Source organism: Chroicocephalus ridibundus, chromosome 16 (assembly GCF_963924245.1).
Source record: "Chroicocephalus ridibundus chromosome 16, bChrRid1.1, whole genome shotgun sequence".
In the NCBI taxonomy this organism is placed as follows: Eukaryota; Metazoa; Chordata; class Aves; order Charadriiformes; family Laridae; genus Chroicocephalus; species Chroicocephalus ridibundus.
In genome coordinates this window covers 2343854-2363206 of record NC_086299.1, presented here as the reverse complement: position 1 = coordinate 2363206, position 19353 = coordinate 2343854, and the positions used below count along the sequence as shown (strand labels likewise).

Below are 19353 nucleotides of genomic sequence, written 5' to 3'. Positions count from 1 at the left end.
GCTGCATCAGGCGTGTGTATCACCAAAACAATAAAAGCATTGCGAAGGCGACCCGGGATCCGTTCCCCGCTTGGCGTGTTAGCGGCAGCTCCTCCCTCCGCGCAAGGCCAAGCGACTGAATTCATCCCCCGGGATTTGGCGTTAAAACGTGTTTGCTGCCAGCTGACAAAAGAGTCAAGCTCGGATTTATTACACCGGCACCTGCAGTAAAAAATGACAGATGATGAAAATGTATTTAATTATCATTCAGCGCCACATCTCTGTCTGCTCCAGCCGCGGTGCTGCAGCTGTTGGCACACACTTTATTTTAAAGTCAATGTGCTTATCTGGAGAAGAGCCCGAGCGCCGGGTAAATTGGCCGGGGGGGAGCGGGGCCGGCCGCAGCTGAGCAAACGCAGATTTGCGCTGACACGCGCTCGACTTCCTCGCCTCCTCCGCCACACTTCCCGGAAACTTCCCGCTCCCTTGGGAAAGGCGTGTCCCAGCCCAAACCAGTGATTCCCGTGGGCGCTGGGCAGCCCCGGGCAGGGTGGGATGTGCTTCCCATCGCCATCACCATCATCTCCATCACCATCACCATCATCTCCATTGCCATCTCCATCGCCATCGCCATCGCCATCGCCATCTCCATCTCCATTGCCAATCTCCATCATCGCCACCGCTGTTCAACGGGGCACCGGCCGCAGCGACCGTGGCAGCACACAAGCAGATGTAATTAAACAACCACACGGCAATAATCGGCTGCGGTTGCTGGCGGGGGGAGACGCGTCTCAAAGGCGGCTGCGGTTTGCAGCAAGGTCAGGGGAGACAGCGCGCGCGTTCCTGCAGCGGAGCGCGGATACGGCCCCCTTCCAAGTGACAGTCCCCCAGTGTTCCCTGTTCCTGCCGTAGCACGAGGCTGCGCACAGCACTGGGGAGCTTCAGCGTGTGCCGAGTGTGCACATTATGAGTTACATCACATTATACTCATATTCTGAGTTACGTATATGAGCCATGTCCATGAGTTTCGTATATTTGCACACACGTACACACATCTACACACACCCAGCTGGCCCACGTGGCTGGAAGTGGCCCAGGTGCGGCCGATCCCCTCCTGTGGCCTCTCCCAGCTGCGGTCAATGGGAGCTGACGAGGGGCAATGGGACAAGCCCAGCCCCTGCCCGGGGCTGAGCTCACTTTGCCGGAGTGTTCCTGCAGATCAGAGCCTGGGGGGCCCCCTCGGCCCCTGCCGTCGCCCCTGTGGCTCCCTGGATGCCGGTGAGTGCTCCCGCTCGGGCCAGCCTGCGGCCGTGGCTGGTCTGGGGCAAAAAAAGGCAGCTGAGGGGGTGAGCTGGGGTGTGATGGCTGGTTTCGGGGCTGCGGGCTCTGCCGTGGGACGGTGGTGGCTGTTGGAGCCCGTGTCGGCAGTGCTGGCCCGCGCAGACCGGCGCTGTGCTCCGCGACTCCCCGTAACAGCAGTGCCACGTCTGTGGAAATTGCCGAGGTAGAAAAATGTTGTTTTCTGTTACTGGGAGTGTGGGAACGTGTTGCATACGCGGGCAGGTGCATAATTCCCTGCCGTTCTCCACAGTTCTTCCAAAAACCCCCAACGAACCCAGGTTTTAATTGGGGGCTGTGTATGTAAAAGGGAGCTCGAGGGAAGGGATCCCCCCATCCTCTGGCTCCTTCCCCTTCCATCCCCAGGGCTCGGCAGGGGCAGGGGCTGCTCCCGAGGGCTGCGGGTTTGGGGTCTCTGAGGAGCGGTGCCGTCACACTTTATAGAGGAAAAGTTGCTCTCAGGGCTTCGTTGTCACTTGTGTCTTGTCCTGTGCTCAGCAAATGGCTCAGGGAAAAAGGTTTTTAGGAGAATTAAAACGTCTGAGCCGTGATGGCTTCTGAATAACAGCTTGGGCTTTTTAGACGTGAACTCCAGGAGCTTTGCACCACGTGGAGGAAACCACGGTCCATGAGTAGAGATGGTCAAAGGAATTGGCCAGAAACTGTCAGAAAAACCTGATTTTTTTGCAACGCTCAAGAGAAGAAACTGAAATATTTTGATCTTGCCAAAACGCTTTTGCCATTGGAGCATTTTCTTTGCTCCAAAATAATGATTTTTAAAAATATTAAGTTGAAAGCAAAAACTAGAAGCGACCTGGAAGAGGGAGGTTTCTTAAATGGCCTTTCACAGGGTGTCCTCGCTTTTGTGTGCGGAACAGGGAGGTGTTTGCTTTGGGGGGCCGTTTTACGTGGCAGGAGCATCTCGCGCACCAAAACTTGTGCTTTTTCGGTGGATGCAGAGGTTTCCCCCCAGGGTTTGGCCGGAGGAGCCGGGCAGGTGCCTGGGCTGTGCCGGTTGGGCGCCGCTCTCCATTCGCCACAGTAACACCCAAACTCAAAAGCGGAGCGAGCGGCTGAAAACTGGGGGCTTTTAAGACGCCTTCAAAGCCGGTGGTGTTGGTGTTCTCCCACGTTCGGGGCCGGGCATCGCTCTCCTGCGGCTCCGGGCCGGGAGCCGGGCGGGGAGAGCCTCGGAGCGGGCAGTGAAACGCCGCGGTTTTTAGTATTCGTGAAAAATGCTTGTGACAGCCTTACCCCAAGTAATGAGAAGCCACCTGCAGTTCGGAGCAGTACTTGATAATGCCGTAATTAGATTGGAGATGCAAAAAAGCTCATTAAAATTAAATAACATATTTGTCACTGTTTTAAGAGGCGCAGATTGCCTTGAACCATGCTGGTCTCTTGACCTTGAGTATTTTGGTGGAGTCCTCGCTGTCGAGAGCGTGAAGGTAACGCCGGAGCGTCCCGCCGGTGGTCCCGAGGGGGGGGATTTCGGCACACGGTTGCAGGCGCTCGCCTTCCCCCTCGCGTCCTTCGGCGCCGGCTCGTTTTCGCTGCCCTCGCCAAAGGGGACGGCGCTCCCGGCACCTGGAGGTGGCGCAGGGGGACGGATCAGCCCCATGTTGGGGGATGTGGGAGCAACAGGCGGCCGCTCTCGGGGTCCCTGCCTGGCCCCACACGGGCACGGGTCCACTCTGCTCTCCCCCCCCGTATCTTTGGTGGCTTCTCGCCTTGCAGTCAGGATCCGTCTCTCGTTCGGGGAGAAGGCGCCTTCCCATCTTCTCAGTGCCTTTTGCTGTCAAATGCGCAAGGAGCTTCCCTGGTTCCATGGGTTTGGGGTGACTTCTCCAGCTGCTGCCCGCTGACGGGCTCGGGCAGGCGATGGATTCCCCTCTCCACTCCCGCGCCCTGTTGGAAGACCGGCTGAGAGCTGCTGGTGGGGCAGAGCCGGCGCTGGAGACCCTGCCGTGGGTCTCCAACTCTCCAGAAATCCCCAGAAATCCCGGCGCGTGACGGGGAGCGACGTCGGACGGCGCTGAAACGCCGCGAGCCGGAGGGGTGGGGAGGCAGCGTGGAGAATCGCTCAACGCGATGGCTCTCCCCGCTGCGAATTGCAAAGGCAGATGCGCTCGGGCTGCGGGTTTGTGCAATGCGGGAACGCAGCCTTCCGGAGACGTTTGTCTCTATCTCTTCAGGTTTTGATGAAATGCAATAAAATGTGTTTTAAATCCCCTTCCTCCCTGCCTGAAAAGGAACGTGCAAAGCCATAACGGCATCTATTAACAAGACTGTAATTTTCCAAAATTAATTTTTAATGACTAATTTGTCTTGTTTTCAGATGTTTTATACAACACCCATTGTTTAAACCCCATTTGTTTCTCCACAATGTCGCCATGAAGGAGACTGGCGTTGGTTCGGGATCTCCGGCTGGAGCATCCGTCGCCGGGGGGGGGGCTGCGCCCGCCAGGGAGGGGGGGCTCTGGGGGAAGGCAGAGGCTGCTCTTGACAGAAGGGATTTCCCTTTTTTCCACCCCAAACAGAGCATTCCCCTCGCTCGGGGGTCCCTCCCTCCCCACCGCTGTGGCCACGTGCTGCCCGTCCTCCAGCCCCGCCGGCCGGGCGCTTCCTCGCCAGAGCTTTTGTGCGCGGGGAAGAGAATTAAAAACAAAAAGTGGGGTTTTCTTCCTCCTCCGCTCTCATTGTGAGTAATTACACGTAGGTGTCTTGGCGTGGGAGTGTTTGCAGATACTCCGTGTTTTCGGCGTGCGGGGATTCTCCCTCGGTGGCAGCCGCGTCGTGAGCGGCACCAAAGGCACCGCGTCTGCTCGGCCGGGGCCGGAACCGTCTCTTTAAGTTGGGGCTTTGTTTGTTTGTTTGTTTGTTTGTTTGTTTGTTTTCTTGTTTGGGAATTGGGGGGAGGAGGGAAAGGCGAGTGTCCCTGAGCTTCTGAGGAAAGAGCATCCCTGCAGGATCACCGCCCATTGCCGTCTCAGCGTGACTGCTGGTGCCTTACAGACAAACTTCGTTCTTTTTATAATACTTTTGTTCCCCCCTTAGGAACGATGGCCGAAGGGCTAAGCATCGGCCGCCAGCAGCTTGTGCTGCTTCGCAGCTGGGCACACTGCTTGCTTTTGCTTATTGCCCGTCACGTCAATGTTTTTTTTTTTTTTCTTTATATTCCTGGCAGCGAAAGCAAATTTTTTATTTATTTATTAATTTTTTTTCAGAGCTTGTTCTGACTAATGTTGATGAAAGAGCAAAAATTCATTATTAGAGAGAAATAGCTGATGCTAGGCTGGTGTTCCCCGGGAGGGTGAGTAAATACTGGGGGGAACTTCTGTAGGGAAATTCCTGCCAAACCCGGCTCGTGCTGGGTGCGCCGAGCTGCCGGCCCCCCCCCAGCCCGCTCCACGCAGCACCCTGTGCCCGCCGCAGCCCGAGGGTCCCCCCCCCGGCACCCGGCAGCGGCGCAGGGTCCCCAAAACCAGCACGAGACCCCGCGATGGGCAGAGCTGAACCGTGGAAAAATAAGAAAAACCAAGGTGTTTTCACAGGTTGAGGTCGGACCCCCCCCGCCTTCCCCTCTCGGGCTGGGATCTTGGTTATTAGCGGAATAACCTCGTCCATCACCCAGGCGAGGGAGGTGGGAGCGAAGGGGTCCCGCCGTCGATGACGAGTGTTTCCGGGTGAAACGGAGAGCGCGGTTCCCGTTGTGCCGTCGCTCCGTCTCGCTTGGGCTCCCGCTCGGAGCCAGGCGGGTCCTTTGAGCAAATCTCCGGCAGCTTCAGAGGGAGAGAAACCACCCCAAAACCCATTTCTCCTCTGTGGTTGTGCTGAGGAATCTGCTGGAAGAGTAAACCCTGGGTAAACATCCTCAATTTGCTGCCTCCTGAAATGGAGCAGCTTTTAGAGTTTCAAGCCACAATTTGTATTCAAATGAAGGTCATTTGAAAGGTGTAACATAGTAAACAGCCATTATTTCATTTTGATAGTGGTACTAAAATTATAGTGTTGGTTGAATTATTTTAGTATAGGACCATTACCATCTCCCTAAAACACTTATAGGGATTTTTATATCAGTGCTGCAGTCCTGAAATTAGAGGAAAATTAAAAATCACACGGCTGTGGTAGGGAAGTAATTTTTTTGCGAGCATGCCTTCGTTTTATTGTGCATTCTCCTTCCCTCGCTTCCCTGCCAAAGGAGAGAGGCACGTCTTCTGTCGGGGGCCGCTGCTGACAGATTGCTGCTGTTGCCAGTCCTTTCCATCTACTGCCATGAGCCGCTTCGGCTCCGGCTGGGAATTGCTCCGGAGCAGCATCCTCACCTGGCTCCGTGCTCCCGGCGCCTTCCTGGGGCTGCGCTGCTCCTGGCTGGAGAGTAACGCGTCTGTCATCAGCGACACCTCAACCGAGATCGGGCTGCACGGGAAAAGGCGTTGTGCAAAAAAAAAAAATAAAAAAAACCAAACCAGATGGAAAAACGGACGGCGAAATGCTGCAGGGTCGCCCTGGGGAGCTGCTGCAGGAACCTGCCGTGTTTCAAGCCTCCCGCTCCGAGGGTGGAAGCGTCCCTTGCCGGTGCCTCCAACCGCGCGGCGTTTCCCTGGTACCTTCTGCCCCCAGCCCACCTGCGGCGGTGCCCAGCGTGCTCCTGCCGTGGCAGAGGCGGGTCGGTGCTGCCGGCGCTCTCCCGTCACCCGCAGTCGTGCCGAGCCTCCGGCACCGTGGTCCCTGGGACAGACCCTCTCCTGGCTGCGGGGGGCAGGGGCTTCGCCTTCTAGTTGTGTCCAGCCCAAGGTTTGGTGTGACCTCGGCGTCAGCGCTGCCCCAAGGCCGAGCGCGTCGACACACACCGTCACTCTCCAAAATGTACTTATTTACACTAAATTTGAAGTACATACAAGGGAAGAACAGCCCCAATGACGCACTACGCGCTGTGATAAATCAGCGGCTCTAACGGAGGCAGGGAGCTGGCATCGCCTTGGGTAACCCCCTGAAAACGTCGGTGCCCAGCCGCAGCCGGCAGGGTCCGGCACTTCCACCGTGCCGGGGCTGTGAGTGTGGGAGGTGCTCGGGGGAAGCAGGATGGATCTGTCTCCCGACTCAAATCCCCAAGAATGAATTTCCGTGTGAGAGCAGCCGGGGGGATCGCGCCCCCATAACGATGCGACTGTGCTGCAGTGAGCCCTGATGAATACGCCAGACGCCTCCAGGTGACCAACGACGGCTCGGGATGTTTGGGGGATGGAAGGGCATTGAGATAACCTTGGCGACAAGCTGAAGACCTAAGAAAAACAGCTGCATTTCCAGTGTGGGAGCCGGCCTGCGTGGTTTGACCTCCGTGGCGCGCTGTCTGCGTCGGCCGCTGGTTGTCCCCCTTGGTCAGGCACCCAGCGCTCCCCACACCCCGCCGGGCCTTCAGGGCTCACCCTGCGGAACGGAGGGACGACACCAGTTTGCCACGAGTCAGGGCTTTCACGAGCCACCTGTAGAATTTAGTTGCTTTGGTTGGTTGGGTTTTTTTTCCCCCCAATAAAAGAAGGTGCCATGGTATCCCCTGACTTCAGCGCTCTTTGCCAGCGTGCTACGTTTAAAAAATACTCATGCAGGGGAGTAGATACACACTTGAAGTCTCTCTGCATTTATTTCCTTTTAGGAATAGATGTAATAAAAGCTCAAGTTAATAGAATGACAGTAATTTCCCCCATCAGGGCCACCGTGTGAGGGCGGCTGGACGGAGCCCGGCCGTTACGGCTGCCATTAGGTGGAAGGGTTGATGCACAAGGGGCCGTGCATGAGCAGGGGCTGCCAGACGTGAACGAAATCTTAATCGTGAAATTCCTGTAGATTATTATAGCTGCCTTCATTAACATTTTCACACTCGGCTGGCTAACAAATGAGGAGAAGGGCTTTCGGTACCGCTGGATTTATAAGGCTCTGAATCCGCCCCGTACCTCGCCCTGTGCTGCGCTCCTGCTGGAGGAGAAGGGGTCGCCTGCTTTTTAGGAAGGGGAAAAATAGCAGGTGTTTTGTGAGTAATTTTAGTGAAAATCTTTATTGGCGATAAGGTGGTTCTCAATAAAATGAACGAATATCTTGCAAAAAAAAAAAAAAAGAATTCCCCTTAATTTATAGTTCCTCCAAGAATTTAAGGTGTGAAATTTCTAGTTTCTAGCTGCGTCTTTGGCAAAACTCAGATTGATTGGGTTTTGATCTGGTTTTTATGGTGGTTTGATCTGATAGTGCTTAAACTCCGGGGTGTTTTAGTTGCGTGAGGAGGATGCCAGTGTATGTCCACTGGGAAAGAGCATAAACTCTTAAACCTTGGAAGTTTTGCTGCTTTTGCAGTACCAAAGCTGACGGAAATGATGCGCTGGCCATGGAAGGTGTTGGCCATGGAAGGCCATCGCGTCACGTTGCAGGTGAAGGACATGCCTCGTGTCTCTTCCCCAGCCTGGCCGTGCTCCTGCTCACAGCTCTGCTGCTGGAGCACTCCACGCCGACAGCGTGAAAATACGTTTTCATGGTGAAATTGTGGGGCTCTCAAACACAGAGCGATGGCGGGGTGGATGGTCCCCGTCCTTGGGTGAAGGATGCTCTTGTAGAGCAGCTCCTCAAGAGGCTTCAAATCGGGGGGGGGGGGAAACCTGCAGCGGGGTTGGGATGCCCTCGGAGATGAGCATAGCAACCTGTTCCATATTTATTATGGGCAACAATTTGACTAAGGGAGAATTTAGATTAATAACATTCAGCCTGGAGAAGTAATTTCCTTTGAGAAAGCGATTTACATGCACTCTGCCAAAAAGAGCCGTCACCGCGCGCTCTCGTCGTGTCAGCTCCAATAATGAAGTTGGAAATAACATGGGAGGTTAATAGGTCCTACTTATCTCCTTAGCGCCGGAAAGGAAGATTTACAGTGCGGAGCCTGGTTTGCATATTTCCATTGGAAATGGAAAGGTTTTTCCCAGCCGAGATTGATGAGGGGTTGCGGTTACAGGGTGTCTGCTCTGCCGCTGCTCGCGGCTGAGGCTGCAAACCTGAAACCTCCATCCCGGGGGACGCGCTCCTGCCGGAGGGAGCCGCCTTTCCCGGGTCACTGGCTGGGGACGTATTTAGATGACTGTGCTGCCCTTCTAGCGATAATTATTTTTACCCGTCTCTGTCCCCTCTCAGCCTGGAAGTCCATCCCGACGTGGCTGCCAGGCGGTGGCTGGGAGCTGGGCTGCAGCCGGGCGGGTTTTCCCGGGAGCCGCCCGTGGCGTGCGAATGGGGAGGTCATCGGGAGATGCGGCAGGAGGCGGCGGCGTTGGGGACCGTGGAGGACGCCTGCGTCGCCTCTCGGGCTGCCGCTTGCGCGAGGCCGTCCCCTGGGCAGGCGTTGGTGTGGTTTGTCCTGTCTCAGCCCCGGGGGGGGACGGACGCCACGGTCCCGGGGCTGGGAGCTGCCGGGCTGCGCTGGTGCGTTAGCTGGGACCTGTTCCCTTAATTAGAAATAGTAATGACCTTGTCATCACTGGCGAGGACGCTGCTGCCTTGGCTTTCGGCGAGGCTGGAAATAGCTGGAGCCGCCCCTGTAATTGCACCTTTCCCCCCCCTTTCCTCCGCGCTTACGTGCGGCGGGAGGGGCGATGCGCGGGCGCCGGAGCCCTGTCACTTCAAATTACTCTTATTAAATTCCCGAAGGACCCGTGGCACGTTATGGGCTATCGCGGGAGCTATTTCGTTTGGAAGAGCAGAGCTATCTGTGAGTTACAGGAGTACAGAAACGCTCTCCAGTGCCGCTGCTGCTCTCCTCCCCTCCCTGCGCGCTTCAGAAAATAGCTTTCGAACCGCTCTCCTCTCCCGGCAGGTTTAGGTTGGGGTCCTTGGCAGGTTGTTGGGCTCTCCCTTACTGGGAGTGAAAGAAACTTTAAAAAATAATTCCCTCTCGATAATTTAAGTCACATAGTGCACTGAAGCCTGGTTAAAAGAATAACTCTAAAATGGATAGAATTTTTAATAAACGTTCTGTCTAGCATAAACCGTAAAATATTCATTTAAAGTCGGTTATTTCGCATAACTAAGTGCAAGAAGAATTAACTTTCTGAACAGCTTAAGGTACAATTCAGTAATAACCTGAGCCATTTAATGAATGAAATATTTAACATAATTTGCATAAGTGATGGGATATGGAGTATAACAAATGTAACTCCGAGTGGGAGAGGAAAACCGGGAGGAACAAACAGAAAGAGTGGTCAGACACTGGAACGGGCTGCCCAGGGAGGTGGTGGAGTCACCATCCCTGGGTGTGTTTAAGACTCGTTTAGATGTGGTGTTAAGGGAAATGGTGTAAGGGAGAACTTTGTAGAGTGGAGCTGATGGTTGGACTCGATGATCCCAAGGGGCTTTTCCAGCCTAAATGATTCTATGAATTCCCCAGTGTGGAGGCGGGCGGCCGCCCTGTGCCGCGGGACGGGGATGGAGCTGAGCCTGGGGACCGTCGTGTGGGCAGCGCGGGAGGATGGACCCGTCTGCGAGGGGGGTCTGGACACATCGGCCGGGGCAGCCCCCAGCCGTGGGTGGGCGAGGAGCAGGGACTCCTGTGCCTGACTTCCCCGGGGGGCATTTCCCTGCTGCTGTGTATCCACAAATAACGCGGCCTCTCCCCATCGGCTCCTCTCGCAGTGCCTGTCTCCAGGGTGGGGGTTGGGGAAGAGGCGCTTTTTCCTCCCCATCTTTGACTTTCCTGCGTGAACCAAGCGAATGGATGCGCCGTCTGCGGACCATGGCGGGAGCAGGCGCAGCCGAGGTTTTCATTCAGGCAGCACAGAGCGGGGCGAGCATCGCTTCTTCGCTTCTGCTGCTTCTGCTCCTGAAAACTCCCAGTGCCACGAAACACTTTTTTTTTTTTTTTTCTTAAATTTTTTTTTATTATTATGTTTTTAAATCAAAAGGTATTTTAAGTGACTGCAAGAAGCTGGAAGATCTCCATGTGCCGGTGACTCCTCTTGGCATCATGACGCCCGTTGTGGTGGCACGAGCCCTCCCGGGCGCTGCTCGGTTCCAGAACGCGCCGGGGGCTGTGACCGCAGCCGGGTCGGTCCCACACAAAGCCCGTCCTTGGGCCAGGGCTCCCTCGGGACCCCCCAGCTGGTCGTGGCGGGCATTTGGCCAAGCGGCCCCGGGGGATGCTGAGCGTGCGGGCATCCCTCAGCTGGCACCGCCTCAGCGCGGTCGCAAGGTAAATTGGGGCCAATTAAGGCAGTGAAAAACCCAGGAAAGGAAAATAAGAGGTAAACCTTGATGCTTTCCCCCATAAAAGTAGAGAGCGCTTTAGCAGGCATGAGGTGACCAAGCAATTTGCTCTCAGCAGGTCGCTGCGGGAGGAGGTCGTTGCTAATCTACGCGTGCCCAGAAATGGCGGTTCACGATCAAAAGAGTGGCAGGGTTGGATTTCTCAATCATGCCCAATTAATATGGGACTTTCAGTTAGTTTTCCCTAACTTAAGGGCATTTTAATGAATTAAACTCGATTTCTCCTTCTCTGCAAGCGGCCACCCTTCTGGAAACTGTATATTTGAAATCGGGCGTCCCGGGGAGCGTGGGTGCGTGTACCCGTCTCTCTCCGTGTCTCCGTCTCGTGGGTGGGCCGGGGTGGCCGCCCGGTGCCTGACCCTGGGGAGCGCAGGGACACCGTGCGGCACGTGGTGACCCAGGTGCGGCCGCACCGTTGGCTCGCCCCAGGGCTCTATGATCTTTCATTACTTTCTCCCCCGGCTTTTGGACTTCCCTCTCCCCCCCGGCACAGAGGTGCCTGTCGTGCTGCGTGCCCCCCTGCTCCCCTGATCTCCAGCTGCCCGGAGGTGATGCCATTAGTGCAGCCCCTCATGAATAGTGCGTCTTTCTCTTCCAATCCCCGTTACTTTGCCTTTCCCCCCCCCACTTTTTTTCCGGCCACGCGCTGTGTTTCTGTCGTGTTGGTCACTTGCCCGGTTTGCAGCGCGTTGAGGTCTCTCGGCTGGTTTTCCAGCCTGTCATATTCGCATGCTGCCTCCTCACTGCTCACCTTCCGGGTCGGTGGTAAACGTTAGGCAATAAAGGACACGGGCTGAAGCCTAAATGTAAAAGGAGATAGACGGGGAATCCCCTTCTAGCTCCTTCATGTCAAAGCTGACTCTGGAGAATTTTAAACGCTAAAAGATAGAGAAGAACGGAATAATTCTGAAATGCGTCCCTTTCTTTGTTAAACAATACTATTTTTTTAAAAAAGGCATATATTTTTAAATAAGTTAAGAACTGAGCGCACTGTTGGGGGCGTGAAATACAGATGCGGATGAGTACTCCAGGGCCCTGCTGGGCGGCTGGATGTGGACTACCTTAAGAGAGGGAGGGTTGTTTTCATCCCTGCTGTCCATCTGCCTTGACAGCGCCTTAAAGTCAATATTACCCTAAAAACCTTCTGCTTTCATAACAGGCGGTTTTGTTTGTGTTGAAAACGCTTTGTTTGATTTCCGGAGCCATTCATTACAGGATCAAGGCTTCAAATTGGAGCCAATTAGGTCTAAGAGTTGCTTTTAAAAAGCTTTTTTTCCAAATGCCAAGCGCTTGAAGGTTAGAGCTCGGCGCGCTGAGCACCCAGCCCCGCCGCGGCGTCGGGTACCAGCGGCATCCCCGCGCCGGGGCTGCATCCCGGCGGGAGCTGTTGGCTGCAGTCGCGCTGGGTACCGTGGCTCGCCCCTTTTCTATATTTAGTAAGAAATGCATCAGCATCCCTTTTCCTCCCTGAATTCCCTCTGGGGATGCAGCTAGTAAATAGCTGTTGCACTAAAAATAACACCTGCAGCAGCCCCTGGCAGCCTGTTCCCTTCCCTGGCTGAACACGGACCCAAAGGGCTCCCACTCCGGGAGCAGATGTTTGGCTTTAGGATTATTTTTATTTAAAAAAAGAAAAGAAGCAGAAATCAACCACTTAAAAACGTAAAGACCATGAAACTGCCTGTAACACTTAACCTTTGGAAAACATTATTAGTGCTATCAGCCGTCTCCTCTCCGTTGGATGAAGGCGGAGGCAGCCCGGCACCGCCTGCGGTGATTTTCCGGCCGGCGCTGGCAGCCCAGAGGTGACCCGGGATTTGCGCCGGCAGCGCCCCGGAGCATGCGGCCCCGAAACACGGGCATCGGCCCTGCTCTTACACCAGCCGTCTGGTCGGCTCCTTTCCAAGGAGAACGGCAGGAAATCCTGGGCAGTTTGCTGCCCTGGTGCTACTCAGAATTGCAAACGGCTTTTATTACACAAAAAATGCCCTTTTTTTTTTCTCCCCTCCCCCCCCTTTTTTTTTTGTTGTCCTTTTTTTCTTAAATGTTTTCTCAAAAGTGAGGAATGAGTAACATCTCAGAAGTCTGAAAATACCTTGCAAAGAATTTATGGTTGCCTGGTGCCACTCTGGGTTTAGGTGGTTTACTTTGTTCAATATCCCGAATAATTCCGGGTGGGTGGGTGAGTTGCCAGTGGATGGAAACCAGCTGGTGACAGCAGCAACTTCTGGGGGGTCAGAGCTGCTGCCGTGCCCTGGATTAATAGTCGTGTCTGGGCACGTCCCTAGAGCAGGAGCGTTGCCCCTTTCCCGCCCCAGGCAGGAGGGAGGACGGTTCCATGGCAGCCGTCAGTGAGTTGCGCGGGAGCCGATCCCATCCGTTACTGCCTGAGCTGCTTCCAGAAGCTTGACCTGTCGTTCCCATTTCTGCCAAGAATCCACCCATTTACTGAGGGAGATCTGGAGGAAAAACAAACAAACAAACGAAAAGCCCACCAAAACATACAAGGGCTACCAAGATGCTGAGGGGACTGGAACCCCTCTCTGATGAAGAAAGGCTGAGGGACTTGGGTCTCTTCAGTCTGGAAAAAAGACGACTGAGGGGGATCTTATCAACGCTGATAAATACTTCGAGGGTGGGTGTCAGGAGGACGGGGCCAGGCTCTTCTCAGTGGTGCCCGGGGACAGGACAAGGGGTAACGGGCACAAACTGGGACATGGGAAGTTCCATCTCAACCCGAGGAGGAACTTCTTTGCTGTGAGGGTGGCAGAGCCCTGGCAAAGGCTGCCCAGAGAGGTGGGGGAGTCTCCATCTCTGGAGACATCCCAACCCCGCCTGGACGCGTTCCTGTGCCACCTGCTGTGGGTGACCCTGCTCTGGGAGCGGTGGGACGTGATGATCTCCAGAGGTCCCTGCCGACCCCAACCACTCTGGGATTCTGTGAACCAACCAGACCACCATCACGGGCTGGGAACTGGGAATTGCAGCTGGGTTCCAGCACTCATTTTTCATGGTTGTGGTTTTTTTGTTTTTGTTTTTTTTTTTTTTCTTTCCAAACCTCAAGTAACAGTTAAAAGGAGGAGGAAGAACTTAACAAGCCATGAACACTTAAAATGAGGAAAGAGCGCCTGGCGCTTAGATTTACAACACAAATGGCTCGGCTCTTAGCTTAGCCTGGGAACACACCTCTGCTTTCTACCGTGTTTTGGTTTTTCTTTTTTCCCTTCTTTGGTTTTTCTTTTATCCCAGTGGGAAGGGCCGGGGGATGCTGCATCCCTCCCTCCCGGCGCTGAGGCTCCATCCTGCCCAGTGGAAGGAAGACATATTTCTTAATTGGTCGTTTAATAGGATCATTTATAATGTTTTAGGTAATAATACCAATATTTTCAAAAGGTATTTTTTATCCTGTTGACACCCCAGGTTTTCTTTGAGGTTTATTTGGATTAATTGGGCGGGTGTTTGGGGAAGAGAACAAATACCTGCTGGTGTTTGATTTTGCTCGCACAGCTGTGTGATGAAGAGAAATGGCAGCAGAAGGCCTTAAACTCCACTGTATTGCCTCTGGGGAGATCTCTGAGGGGTTGTTGAGTCCTAGAAGTGGAATTTCAGAGCCTTGTCACTGCAGTTGACCGGGGGGGTCTCGGGTCCCAGCATCGGGGTGACCCAATGAGGCTTTAACGAGCAAACGGGCACCGCGTTGTGCATCTCTGAAGGCTGCGTGGCGGGGAGGTCTCGGGCTCTGCTAATAGCTCTGTGGCCTGTGAGTAATGAGTAATTAATTTGTACTAGCATTTGAATAATGCTTTTTCTGGCCACCTCTACTTGTTTACTCCTATATTTGACGTCTGTCCGTTTTACATTTAGGATCCCTTTTATTTTAAGGGCTCAATACAAGATTACGGGCTCTTGCCGCAGACTGGCACCTGGCGATGCCGTGGATGCGCCTCGAGGAGGGAGAGCCGAAGCCATCGGTCTCCCACGGGCCCCCTTCTCTTGGCATCTCGAACGCTTAGTAGAGCTCCGGGGAACTGTGTCAGTGCGCGGCTTCCTTTCAAACGCGCCTCGTGACCTCTCGCCAGCCGCCCCGCGCTCAGTACGGGGCTGGGGCTGCTCTCGGGCTCCAGGCTGGATCGGTGCGATCTTATCTGTTCACTAGCACGGAACGTTAAAAATTGTGATAGGATTGATAATAACGAGTAGCGTTGGCAATTTTTTTTTTTTTTGGCGATTAGATGCTGTTTGCGCAATGATACGGGGTGCCTGTGCGATATTTCCAGAGCACCTCGGGGAGCTGGGAGAGCCTTCAGTGCGAACGATACAGAAGGAATAAAACCATTAACTAGTGACTGAAGGTAAAGCAACGCCTTTATTTAGCTAGATCTGCAGGAGCAGAGAGATCCGGGCGCTTGGAGGGCAGGAGGGGGATATGTGAAGCACGGAAGCAGCGGCATCCAGGACTCCATTTTACGCTCATTAAGATTCGGGGACTGAGTTCGTGGCAGGGCAGCGCCGCTGGAGCCCAGCAGTAGAATGTACCAGTTACTGCCATTTCCAGATTTCCGGGCTCTGGGTCTGACCAGCATCGTCATTCGAACACAGCTTTTATCATGATTTAATATGTATCTTTTCAGAAGGATTTTAATTCCCTGTTTGAAATAAGAAAACGCCATAAATCAGAGACAGAATCTTTTAACATTTACAGTTTTAAATGAATTCCTGTTGAGAGTCTCTTAAGCCAGATTTATATCTGATTCTGCATTGAACTGTGTCGTTATGTGGGACTGAAAAACTCTTACAAAATTAGGCATAATGCAAAAACATGCTGAAAAGACAGTTCTGCAGGAATGTGGAACGTTATTATGTTAGAGAATATTGGAGTGAGGAATATGCAGAAAGGGACAATTACCGTGGATATTTTCCTTTTAATGAACCTTGCGCAGTTCTTTGGTGGAAGGGTTTGCTGCTGTCGCCGTGCAGGAAAAAGCAAATTGAGAAAGCGCCGGTATTTTCACCTCCTCTGGCGTTTCGGTGAAGCGAAGAGCAGGACTCTGTGCCACCGCGCGGTGGGGAGGACGAGCCGGGCTGGAGGGGGAGGCAAAGGCCACCAGCCGGGTTTGAGGGACCGCACCGCAGGCTCGTTAGCGAGGCCACCGTCTTCCCAATCCGCGCGGTGGGTGCCTGGTCTCATCCGGGACGAGAGCTGGGGCCAGCGGGCTGTTGCTCGGGCGCAGCATCCCGGCGGCGGCATCCTCCGAGCCCGGCGCCGCCGGCTGCGGGTTAAGGTAGAGAATTAAAACTGCAGGTGCCAAGGACAGTACCCTGCTCTAGCTAGGGCTGTGCATTTCGTGTCCTGTTTCACTCTTGAGACCCAGAAGGAGGAAATCTCTGTAGGATCCCAGGCAAGCCATCCTAGCAGCAGGTTGCAAATAAACAAAACCCAAGGTTTTTCCCCCCAGATGTTTTCCTAAGACCAGCAGGCCAGTCTCTTACAGCTTAAAATCCACCAGGATCCTTCGGCCCCCTTGTTTACCAGGGCTGGAGGTGTTGGGCTTGGCCAGTCTTGATTGGAGTTATGGAATTGCCTTTCACAGAGGGAAAAAAAACCCTATATATAGCATTACAGTGGTATGTTTTATGTAGAGATCCCTTGTGTTTCTCCCCCATGTGTGAAGTTTTGGCTGGGCTCGGTGGGAGGCTGCCAGAACAAACGTGAAGTGGTTCAATGGCAAAATGATTTGGGGCCTTTTCCCTCTCTGTGTTTTTTCTCCAATTTTATAGGTAAAGGGTGCCCTTTGACTCTGCGTTCAGCGGGGCTCGGTGTCTCGCGCTGCCCGCAAAGGGAGGGTCATGGAAGGGGACCTGCCCTGTCCCCCCGTGATGCCCCGAAGCACGGTTGGGGTTTGCCGGTCGGTGGAGGAGAGCTGCAGAAAACGAGATGTTCCCCCTCATTTCTGTGGGAGTCGGGAGCAGGGTGGCATCTCCCGGTGGTGCACGGGGACACTCCTCAGCATCTACAAGCCCTGGGACTGTTCAAGTTATGTAAAATAATTGAGGTTTTTCTTATTATGCGGTAACTAACGCATCGTAGCTACCTGTGTCTTGCTGAATTGTCTTTGTTTATCCCACTGCGTATTTGAGACTCTCAGGCCACCGAAGCGAAGTCCCGCTGGCGGTACCAAAGCTGATGGCGACAGCAAGACGACGGTTCAGGTGTTCCTTTAAATCACAGGGTTTAGCCCAAGGTCATTTAAAAGAAAGTATAATAATAATAATAAAATAATCATGTAATGATCTGTGGGTATTTTCCAGTAAGTAAAGATTGGGCATTATTTAATATCGCTCCGTTTTACTGACTATCCCTCAGTTCGGGACTTAAATGGAAGATAAAATCTATCCTAATCCCATTAGGCCCTGGCTTTGCTAATACTGGCCACTAACGGTACTTCTGAGCCAAGCGGTTCAGGACAGGCATCGCTAAGTGGGTTTGTGCAGAATTATGGTCTGGCTCTTATAAAGACCCGTTGCGTATTTAAGGTTACTATTTTCCATGTGTATCTGGCAGGTGAAATTGCTGAGCAGATCTCGTTTAACTCCGGTGTCTGTTTCACAGATTGGGGTTTTTTTCTTCTCGCTTTTCATGTGTTTTAGAGAAAATTATTTTTTTGTCTTAATCTAATTTCTTCATAACAGGTTTAGCCTTGAAAAGAAAGCATTTAAGTTGCCCACTTGGTACTTTAGAGAAGTTTAAGGGTGAGAAGGGCTAGCCGCTTTGAGCACTGGCCGATTTGAGTGGGGAGAGGAGCCGGGGTGTAACTGGGCTGAGCCGCGCAGACCCGTCCAGCTCCAGCCACGATTTCCTTCTAGTAACAAACCGTCTCCAGCAACTTCTCAAATTAAGATTTTAATGAAAAGCATAGTAGAGCGGGCTGAAGGCTTACGTGTGCTGGAAGAAGATCTATGAATGCTGTCTAAATGGGATCGTGTAAAATAATCATTAATTATTAATTAGCCGCAGAGAGAGTCTGAATTTGCTGGGATGTAGGAAAGTGGTTGTTAAGCGGGGATGCTGCAGGGCACCTTTGACTGCAGAGATCAAGCTTTCCATTTCCATGAAGTCTCCCTGGAAGCGTTTAGGCTTGGCTGTGGGCGATGTTGGCCACCCCTCTGTTGGCCACCCCCTTCCCGCTGGTTGGTTTCCCGTTGGTTGGTTGGTTTCCCGTCGGTTGCTCTTTGTCCTTTTGCACTCCTGTCTCTTTCCAGAAGTTTTCTTTGGGAACGCGTCTGGGCTCGTTTGAAGCGGTGTTTTCCGTTGTGCTGAGGCTGCCGTTGGTTTTGCTCTTTTACCCGTTTAACTTTGGGAGTTAAACCGAGCCCCCAGGTGCTGGGACTCGGGGGCCGCCCCTTTCGGCGGTGCCCCAGGTGCGCTCTGCCCCGGCGCTGCTGCGAGATGCCTTCACAGACAGGCGACTCGAGCCGCTATCGGAGCTCCAGATTCCTAAATGTCATCCTATAATGTCTAATTAAGGTTGCAGTTTGAAGACATCATGTACTTTAATTGAAAACTGTAAGAGTAATCTATTCCATTTTTTTCCGTTAAATTAATAGCGTGGACCTTTAGCAGATGGTTAGCGAGACGCTGTTATTAACCAAAACATCCCAGCGCCTGCAACCCAGCCGCTTGTCACCGCGCACAATGCGGAGGAACAAGACGTACATCTCCCCGACCAAATGCACTTTCCACTCGGTGCCTTTATTCTCCTGCGGTGCCAATTAGCGGTCCCAGGGCTGCCGTTGCGCCTCTTTTGCAAGATTTAAACTCTGCAGAGGAGTTTTCTGCCGGGAGGCGGGGGAAGGGGCTGGCGGCAGCCAGCGGGCTGCGGGTCATCTTTGTTCCCTGGCACAGCAAGAGAGACTTTGGGCCCCCAAAACTGTGGATTTTTTCATCTGTCAGGGTAATAGAGCAAGCGGTCTGGCTGAAGCCATTTACAGATGTTTTCACGGCTATAAATAATGCCTGTGCTGTGTGTGAGTGTGCGCTGCGTTCATGGGGGTGAGCTCTGCCCCTCCGTCCCCTCCGCCCCTCTGGGGGAGCGTCTCTGGGTCGTGTTCGCCCGTCCCGGGGTCTGGTAACCAGCCTGTCGTTCCCCCCTTTCTCTTTCCTCTCTCCCTCTCCCCCTCCTATTGCTCCGCTGCTTCCCGAGGGACGAGCAGCGGCAGCAGAGGCTGGGGAAAGCCGGAATATTTATCACTCTCTCCTACGCAGAGGCTCTAAAACAGCTTCTGCAAAATAAATCTCCTTTAAGACCCTTCCAGAGCGGGGTTTGGTTTAGTGCTCCAGGAATAAAGAAAAGCCTTTTCTCCCCCAGGCGACTGGCTGGGACCCCCAGCGGTGATGGCTCGGGAGGCACCACGTCCTGGCGACCGGCGGGTTTTCCTTCTGCCGGAAAACGGGCATTTAAACCCCAGCCGTTTGCTGGGGAGCTGTGGTGGTGGTGGTGGAGCAGGGGGCGAAGCAGCGCATCCTTGCGTAGGTGCCATCAGGCGCCTGATGAAGGGCGTCCCCCCGGGCGAGAGCGTCGCTGCGGGATGGAGGATGCTCAGGGAGGAGTGCCAGGGATGCAGGGATCCGTGTTTCCCGACAGCGCCTCGTCTTTGCGGAGGAGGAATTTGCACGGGCTCCGAGGAGACGAAGTTTGAGTCCCGATGAGGCCGGGACCCCGTTACAAAGCGGGTCCCCCCCGA

General features: G+C 53.8%; 1 protein-coding gene across 6 annotated transcripts in view; it reads left to right on the top strand.

Moving 5' to 3' along the window:
• The window catches only part of CAMTA1 (calmodulin binding transcription activator 1), a 295455-nt gene that overhangs the window by 48716 nt on the left and 227386 nt on the right, over positions 1-19353 (top strand). The window lies entirely within an intron of this gene.